Here is a 10156-nt window from a genome sequence, read left to right on the forward strand (position 1 = left end):
CATTACAGGCTAGATTGAAATTCCTAGGCAAATGGTTGGACCTGGAGGGTATCATCCTGAGTGAAGTAACTCAATCACAAAGGAACTCACATGATAGGTACTCACTGATAAGTGGATATTAGCCCAGAAACTTAGAATACTCAAGATATAAGATACAATTTGTGAAACACATGAAACTAAAGAAGAACGAAGACCAAAGTGTGGATACTTTGCCCCTTCTTAGAATTGGGAACAAAACACCCATAGAAGGAGTTACAGAGACAAAGTTTGGGGCTGAGACGAAAGGATGGACCATCTAGAGACTGCCATACCCGGGGGTCCATCCCATAATCAGCCTCCAAATGCTGACACCATTGCATCACTAGCAAGATTTTGCTGAAAGGACCCTGATATAGCTTTCTCTTGTGAGACTATGCTGGGGCCTAGCAAACACAGAAGTGGATGCTCACAGTCAGCTATTGGATGGATCACAGGGCCCCCAATGGAGGAGCTAGAGAAAAGAGAAAGGAACTAGAGACAGTACCTAAGGAGCTTCGGGGGCATCTGCAACCCTATAGGTGGAACAACAATATGAACCAACCAGTACCTCCCTCGCCCCCACCCCCCCACCCCCCCACCCCCCACCCCCCGCCAGCTCATGTCTCTAGCTGCATATGTAGCAGAAGATGGCCTAGTCGGCTATCAGTGGAAAGAAAGGCCCATTGGTCGTGCAAACTTTATATGCCTCAGTACAGGGGAATGCCAGGGCCAAGAAGTGGGAGTGGGTGGGTGTGGGGGAGTTTTGAGATAGCATTGGAAATGTAAATGAAATAAATACCTAATAATAATAAAAAATATTAGCATTGCAAATGCCATCTTCTGAAGGCTGTTGATCTCAAGGGTGCAAAAAGGATACAGGCTAGATTGAGTCATTTTTGGCCCAGCGCTGATAATACAATAAAATAAAATAAATAAGAGTAAAAAAAAAAAAGGGAGATGCTAGATATACAAATGACATGAGAGAGAGAGAGAGAGAGAGAGAGAGACAGAGAGACAGAGAGAGAGAAAGAGAGAAGGAAAATGGATTTTGCACGTCTCCCAGGGACAGAGGGAAATTGAGAGAAGTCCTGCTTTCTCTTTGGCCTGGTTGCATCAAGTTCTCTACCCTTGTTGTATTGTTTCTGTTTGGTGCACCAATCTGTCCATGTGTCAATTCATATCTGTTTTTGTTTCATTGTCTGAAGGACTGTTGTTCTAGGTTTCATGTTGAAAAGAAAAAAAATGGTTAAAACTTCATTTGCTGGCTCTCCATCTCCTGATTCAGTCTCAGTTTACCCAGCAAAGGCTGATTTAAGTAGCTTCTCACCTTACACACACCAGGAATCACACACACCAGGAGTCACACACACCAGGAGTCACACACACCAGGAGTCACGCACAGCAGGAGTCACACACAGCAGGAGTCACACACACCAGGAGTCACACACAGCAGGAGTCACGCACAGCAGGAGTCACACACACCAGGAGTCACACACAGCAGGAGTCACACACACCAGGAGTCACACACACCAGGAGTCACACACACCAGGAGTCACACACACCAGGATAGGTCCTGATGAAAACTGATTTTTAAAAAGGAGTCTGTAGCTTCTTAGTTCTAAGGCAAATAAGCTGATAGTTCTGTTTTCCTAAAATAATCTCTGCAATTGTAATTATTGGGTTCAGCAAATGAGAAAGTGCTTTTTATCTTGAAATTATAGCTAGAAAAAGTAAAATCCTTTGATTGGTCTAAATTTATAAGATTCATGTAGCCACTTCATTAGGTTTCTGATCAGTCTTAAAGGTATAAAAAATGCTCTGCATGTCTTGGTCATAGAGTATTGGCTTATGAGTTATTGGGTATGATTAAAAAGGTGTAACATTGGTAACAAGAAAGTTAGCTTAAAACTGGTAACTCAAGGTTGGAGTTAATTTAAACAACAGCATGTGGCATAAACCAGCCCAGGAAACTAGGCCTCCAAGGATGCTTTTTTTTTTTTTTTTTTTAAATATTTTATAAGGGATGTCTTTAATCCCATTTCTATTTATTTATTTATTAGATATTTTCTTTATGTACATTTTAAATGCTATCCGGAAAGTTCCCTATACCCTCCCTCCGCCCTGCTTTCCTACCCACCCACTCCCACTTCTTGGCCCTGGCATTCCCCTGTATTGGGGCATATAAAGTTTGCATTACCAAGGGGCCTCTCTTCCCAGTCATGGCTGACTAGGCCATCTTCTGCCACATATGCAGCTAGAGACAAGAGCTCTGGGGGTATTGGTTAGTTCATATTGTTGTTCCACCTATAGAAAGTTGCAGACCCCTTCACCTCCTTGGGTGCTTTTTCTAGCTTCTCCATTGGGGGACCTGTGTTCCATCTTATAGATGACTGAGAGCATCCACTTCTGTATTTGCCAGGCACTGGCATAGCCTCATACAAAACAGCCATAACAGGGTCCCTTCAGCAAAATCTTTCTGGCATATGCAATAGTGTCTGGGTTTGGTGGCTGATTATGGGATGGATCCCCGGGTGGGGTAGTCTCTGGATAGTCCATCCTTTCGTCTTAGCTCCAAACTTTGTCTCTGTAACTCCTTTCATTGGTATTTTGTTCCCTATTCTAAGGAGGAATGAAGTATCCACCCATTGGTCTTCCCTCTTCTTGATTTTCTTGTGTTTTGCAAATTGTATCTTGGGTGTTCTATGTTTGTGGGCTAATATCCACTTATCAGTGAGTGCATATCTAATGACTTCTTTTGTGATTGGGTTACCTCACTAAGGATGATATCCTCCAGGTACATCCATGTACCCTCCTTCAGCCTAGGCAGGCTGGTTCAGACCTTATGCCACTGAAGTAGGGCTACCTGCTGTGCTGTTTCTCATCACTCTCCTTTGATGTTACACTGCCTGCCACCTGCCCTAAGGCTGAACTGGTTCTCCAAGATTTTCCGGAGTTTACTACAAACTGTGAATTTGGTGAGTTTCTGCTAAAAGACAACTTCACATCTCTACATCAAGAAACTTGGCATGACTGGGGATGGGTTTCCCTCTTTATAAGTGCAGATTTTATTATTAAACATTTGAACCTTGAACAGACTAGCATGTCTTGGCTCCATTATTTCTCTACCCGCCTAGATTCCCTCTTCTCTTTCAGCTCCAAGATGCCTCCCAGGCTTAAACCCGGACATGAGAGCCGCAGGCCAGCCCCAACAATTTGGCGAACCAACTCGGGACCTGGGAATGGCAGAAGATGCTGGAAGAAACACTGCTGGTATGGAGCTCCACAGATAGGAAAGAATTAGAAAATTTGTACTGGAACACGGAGAAGCAACGGGCGAATGGTTGCTAACATGTGGTACGGTCTGAGCTGGAACAGCGTGATAACCCGTGCGCTGGATTCGCTCAGGTTCAGCAGTTATATCAGGATCTAAGAACACTACAGGCAGTCGGCCACAGCTTCCAGAAGCTGCTTTTTAGGCGAGAGGAATAAGGGTTTAAAAGAATGAACAGGCGGATGGCCGCAGTCAGAAACTGCATCAGGCAGGAGGAAAGTTGGATTTTGAAACTCTCCCAAAGACAGAGAGAATCGGGGATGCCCTGCTTTATTCTCTCTGGGCCCTACAGCACAAGTTCTCTGTCATCTTTGTGTTTTTGTCTAAGGTCTTGTCTAATGTCTGGTGCACCAGTCTGTTCACGTGTTCAATTCATGTGTGTTCGTGTCTAGTCGCCTGAATGTTCTGTGTTTCATGTTGGAAAATAAAATAAAACTTTCTCTGCTGGTATAGCAAAGCGAGAGTGGCTGACACTTTGACTGAGAATCAGGCACAGCAGGAGGGCCCCTGCTAGAAAAACTGTTTTTTTAAGAAAGGGAGTCTGCAGCCTCATGGTTTTGGGGCGAAAAAGCTGATAGATGTTTTTTTTCCCTAAGAAAATTCTCTGTATTCGTGATTATTGCATTTAGCTAATGACAAAGTGCTTTTTATTTTATAATTATAGCTAGAAAAATTAAAATTCTCTGATTGTTCTAAGTGTAGCCACTTCATTTGGTATCAGTTCATAAGTAATTGGTTAGGATTAAATCATTGTAATATTGGTAACAGAAGGTTAGCCTTAAGTTGGCAACTCAGGAGTCTTTTCAAACACGTGGCATAAGTGGGCCAAAAAACTGGGCCTCCTAAGATTCTTCTAGCTGAGATAATATTTAATGTGATTCTTATCCTAGAAAGTAAATTTAAAGATAAGGTTTAAAGCAATGTCTCTTTAATGAAGCATTAAAGCTTTGCACTGTTATGCATTCATAGGTATAAATTGGCAGCCAAATCTTGCAATGTGGTAGTGAAGATTTAATGTTGATTCTAAAGTGATATATTGCTTTGAAATTGGGTATTGCTTTCCCAAGGCTGTAGATATTCTAACGTTGCGTAAGAAACATAAAAATCATGGTTAAAAATTGCCAGTGTTCCTTTACGTGCAGCTGGCAGTTTGATCACAAATTTAAGATTTTATAATCACCCACATATTGTTAATTAAGATAATTACAAGAGTAATCATCTTATGAGAGCACTAACACAGCTCTCTGTGGCTATACAGCCATACAAAGCTCAGGGCAGCCTCAGTGAGCTTTGTGTGACTTTCTTTTGTTTTGCAAACGGTGTGCCTAAGGAAGTTCTTGAAACTTGCCTCTCCTTGCCTCTCAAAGCAAGTTTACTTAAAATCCTTGCTCTCACACAAGGAGCTTTTTAGTTCTGGGGAGTAGCTGTTGCTCCAGAAAAGATTCAGAGGCAATATCTTTTTAATACTTAAGGTTTTAGTTTACTACAGAAGGCTTTGCAGAAAATAAAGAAAGCTTTTATAATTGTTATCAATTATAATCAATGGTAATTAAATATTAGCTGCCCATTTTAGTTAATGGTTATTAAATGTGCCCACAGCAATTCTTTAGCAGGCTGCATTGTAACTAAGGGTGTGAAATCCTTAGCTGTCATTAAGCTGACCCTAAGCAGACCTGCTTTATCTTTACTGTAAACATTTATCTGGTTCCTGTAGTCCTTTTGGAGTCATTCCTTTGTTTCCTGTTAGGTAACTTCAATGTACTTTGCCTGCTGTGACTTCCTACCCCCTTTATTTTCTGTATTCTTTGGCAAGAGAAAATATTATTCTTATCCTTCTGGACAGCCGGCTGCTGGCTGCTGCGGGGTGGGGCCTCGGGGCACACAGCTTTCCATGAGCGTGGTGGTGCGGAAGGCTACCAGAAAGCGGGTGGCTTTGTAGCAAACTCAGGGGAGGGCCGCGCTCACCATTGCCCCCATAAGACTCCGCCCATCCGCCAGGGTAGCCATATTTTTCCCTACTAAGACTCGGGGTGCTCTGCCACCCTTGCTTGGGCTTTCTAGCCTACAACAGATTGGGCTGCCTTCAGCCTCTTCTGCCTGAGAGGAAGGCCGAGGGTGGGCGAGGCCGAGGTGGCGCTCACCTCAAAGCACAGTTTCAGCATCCTATTAAAATTGCTATGGTGCTAATAAAGAATTGTAAGATAAATTCATATATTTTAGAAAACTTATAACAAAAATTGTGTCTTAAAAACCTAAGTGTCTCTTCCTTGTTCCAAACAGCAATTAATTTGGTTATTACAGAATATTAATAATTGATCTATTGCATACCATCATTTTAAATAAAATTGATAATCAATATCCCAAAAATAAGTTAAAAAATTGTTTTTAGGTATGCTTTTGTATCTTCTATAAGTTCATGCATGCATGCATGCATCCCAATTATTGTGTTTAAAAACAACCCCTCTATAGGAAATAAGTAGATGTGAATTAGATCACACGTTTATTCTTTTTAGTTTCCTCCTGTTTCAGCACAGATAATTAAGTTGTGTGCTGTGGATGGTGTTTTAAAATGCTGAACAATCAAACCTTAATTTGTATGTTAATAGTCAATATTATATATACCTCAGAGCTCACATTTGCTTAAGATTGTTTGTCCCTCGGATGCTATTAATTCTCAAATTTGCAATTGCTTATGCATATACAACTCATAAGTAAAGATGCTAGATTTATATCTCAGGCAGTCTATAGGTCCTACATATAAGATAGATTGGATATATAATCTCATTCTTTATATATTCAAAACAGTTATGTTTTAAGATAATATTTTAGTATTCTTGGAAATTGTGCATGTCAAATTGTAAAACATTCTTTGCTCTTAGTGTCCTCAGTTACTACTTGTTTCCACATACTAGTGTTAATTCTTGAGGACTTATACTTAATAAATTGCTGCAAATAAATGCTCTTATTTCTGATTTAATAAATAAATAAATTATACACATGTGACTATTAATAACTTTTCAAGCTTTCTAGTTACAACCACTCTTTAAGAGAAACAATTGAAAGTGCAATTAGTCACTGCCCATGTTACATTTCTACTGACTAAAACTGTCAAGTATTTGAGATGTTTTGTCAACAAATTATTAATTCTCAAGGACAAGGTAATGTGGAACTTTAAAACTTTAACTTCTTAAAAGACAAAGAAGGGGGAGATTATATCCCAGTGCATATTATTTAATGTATTCCCATGCACATTATTTAAATCATACTTTTATTTTAGAATTTTAAAATTTAGATGTCAAAGAACTTAATAAATGCCTTATAGTATCTTAAAAGGATCTACTTATTGGGATATGGCTTGATTCTGAACAGCTACCTTATTAGGAAAGGGAAAAGCATGGGTTCTCTCCACAGAACGCTGCAGAAGCATGATGGCTAATTTGTGTTACAAGCTGACAGGTGAGTTCGCTCAGTGCCCTAACTGTAGTGACAAGGAAGCTGAATTGGGTACATGTTTTCAACCCATCCTTGCTTGCCATTTTTCCATTTTGGACAAGTGAAGCTGCCTTGCTTCAAGCTTTTTAACTTTATGGTAAAAAGAACATCAGAGACTGTGTAATCTGACTTAGAAAGATTAGTCATAAGAAAGAATTATAAGGATTCTTCTCTTTCCTTCAATGTGACCAGTTATTCTAACTTAATCTTGGACTGGTCTAGTAATAATTCCAATATTAGAGATTTCTATTTTAAGATAGCTAAAAATCTTAATTACCTAGCAAAGTTAATTTGGAGCACAGCCTCCACTTCCAGAGAATCTCTGGCTTTTCAGCTAATTCTAAAGGCCAGTTCCCCCACACCAGGAGGCCAGAGCCTGAGTTTGATCGTTGCTAATTTGCAATTGAATAAAGTACCTGGGCTTCCACAAAGAAGCTTTTATACTGTTGCTTTTCACTGCCCCATCTTTGATTCTCAAGCAGGTCAGCCATGCCTTTCAGCCTGACTGCAGCAGATGTAAAGCCTTGCCTCCATCAGCGCAGGTGGCACATATTAATCTTCATATAGAAGCATTTTAAGTACATATTATGGCCTTTGTCTGATTTGGAAATAAGGTGTCCTATGAGGGCCAGTTAGTCAATGATGGGAACCAGACTTCAGAGCCATACCAATCGAAGACAGAGGTACATGCCACAAGGCCGTGGCTGTTGATAACACACCATAGAGCCATGTTTGTGTGAAATATAACACAAAGTAGCTGCATGTAGCCTCCAAGATGGAATTGGATGGTTTGGGAAATCTGAGATCCTAAGGCACGCACGGCTACCAGCCACCATAACCCCCCAGGAAGGACTATAGAGCATAAATAAAATTTATGCCTCAATCCAGTTTTTAAAAATATTATTTAAAGGGGGTACCCTCTTTCAGCCTAGGCAGCCGTTGAGGCAGGAGCACCTACTGTGCTGCTTCTCATCACTCTCCTTTGATGTTACACCTTCTGCCACCTGCCCTGAGGCCAAACCAGTTCTCCAAGATTTTCCAGAGTTTACTACAAACTGTGAATTTGGCGAGTTTCTGCTAAAAGGCTGTTCTGACAACTTCACATCAAGAAGCTTGGCGTGACTGGGGATGGGCTTCCCTCTTTATAAGCACAGATTTTATCATTAAACATATGAACCTTGAACAGACTAGCATGTCTTGGTTCCATTATTTCTCTACCCACCTAGATTCCCTCTTCTCTTTCAGCTCCAAGATGCCTTCCAGGCTTGAACCTGGACATGAGAGCCGCAGGCCGGCCTCAACACATTCATTTGTCCAAGAATTTCATAAATCCATTGTTTTTAATTGCTGAGTAGTACTCCATTGTACAAATGTCCCACATTTTCTGTATCCATTCTTCTGTTGAGGGACATCTGGGTTCTTTCCAGCTCTAGCTATTATAAATAAGGCTGCTATGAACATAGTGGAGCAGGTGTTTTTAAGGATACTTCTAAATTGGGATAATATTTTATGTAATTCTTACTCTAGAAAGTAAACTTATAAGAGATAAGATTTAAAACAATGTTCCTTTAATAAAGCATTAAAATTTGCACTGTCATGCATTTGTATATATGAAATGGCAGCCAAACTTTGTAACATGAAAGTGATGTTTCTGGTATTGATTTTTAAAGAGAATAAATTGTTTAAAATTTGGGTTTTGCTTTCTAAAAGTTATGGATATAGTCTAATATTGCAAAAGAAACTTAAAAATTCTGGAATCTGTCTTCACTACAGGAGCGATAATCTTTGGGTCAGAACTCAGACTGTATGCTCAGATTAAGAAATGTTTACATTTGAGTTAATGCTAAGCACAGAAGAGCCTCAGCAGGCTTGTGTGGCTTTTCTTTTGTTTTGCAAACCCTGCTTAGGGAAGTTCTTGGAACCTTGCCTCTCCTTGCCTCTGGGGAATAATTTTTCTCAAGCTAAAACAACATTATTACAGATCTATCCAGGTGTTGTTCAAAATAAAGTTTAAGTTTAAGATTTATGAAAAGTCAATGAGGCTGTAGAACTTATATGCACATTATAATCTGGCTTGCCTACTCCATATAGAATTATTATAGATTTGGAAGGTTGTTTTTTTTTTTTTTTTTTTTTTTTTCATCCTGATAATTGTAAAGGATTTGCTTCCAGTGAGCTTGTGATCACTGGAAAGTTTTGCCTCTAGTATGGCTAATAGCCTCACATTATGTGTATATATATATATATAAAGTTTCCCTGTCTCTGCTTCAATACAAGAAGCTGAGACTTTAATCTTTCAGTGTATATTGTTTCTTAAAATAGAAGTAATTTATTTGCAAATGCCTCTGAAGGGAAGTTTACTTCAAATCTTTGCTCTCACATAATGAGCTTTAAAGTTCTGGGGCATAGCTGTTGCTCCAGAAAAGATTCAGAGGCACTATCATTTAATATTTAGGGTCTTAGTTATCTTAGAAAATTGTGGCACAAAAAATTTAAGAAAGAAAAGATGATTTGCTTCCTTCAAATTATTTTCTTTTTTTTTTTAAAGATTTATTTATTTACTTATTTATTATATGTAAGTACACTGTAGCTGTCTTCAGACACTCCAGAAGAGGGAGTCAGATCTCATTATGGGTGGTTGTAAGCCACCATGTGGTTGCTGGGATTTGAACTTCGAACCTTCGGAAGAGCAGTCCGGTGCTCTTACCCACTGAGCCATCTCACCAGCCCCCCCTTCAAATTATTTTCAAAAGCTTCCAGGAGATGGTAATTGGCTAAGACCTCACCTTAAGGTCTTAAGTTGACTTAAGCCTTTTTTGAATGTTATCAAGAGAGATGCAAATTAGTTGGCTTTGCAGTAAATAGAGGAAGTTTTTATAATTAATTGTCATCAATTTTAATCAATGGTAATTAAATATTAGCTGCTTATTTTAGTTATTGTTACTCAATGTGCCCACATCAATTTCTTTGGCAAAAGAGAATCATTAATGTAAAATCATCTTTCTTCCTCTCCAAGTAAAGTTTCAATATCCTATTATGATGTTGCTGTGGTGCTAATAAAGAATTGTGAAATAAAATATGAAGGTATTTTTAAAAAACAACAAAAATTGTTTCTTAAAAACCTGACATGGAGTCTGTTCCTTGTTCCAAGCAACAATTAAATTGGTTATTACAGAATATTGATATTTGACCTCTTGCATAGCAAACTTTTCAGGTAAAATTGATAATCATTATCCAAAAGATAAGTTGTTAAAGATTGCTTCTATGCATGCTTTTGTATTTTCTGTAAATTTATTCATACATGCATCCCATAAA

This window comes from Mus musculus, chromosome 1 (assembly GCF_000001635.26).
Source record: "Mus musculus strain C57BL/6J chromosome 1, GRCm38.p6 C57BL/6J".
NCBI classification, from domain to species: Eukaryota; Metazoa; Chordata; class Mammalia; order Rodentia; family Muridae; genus Mus; species Mus musculus.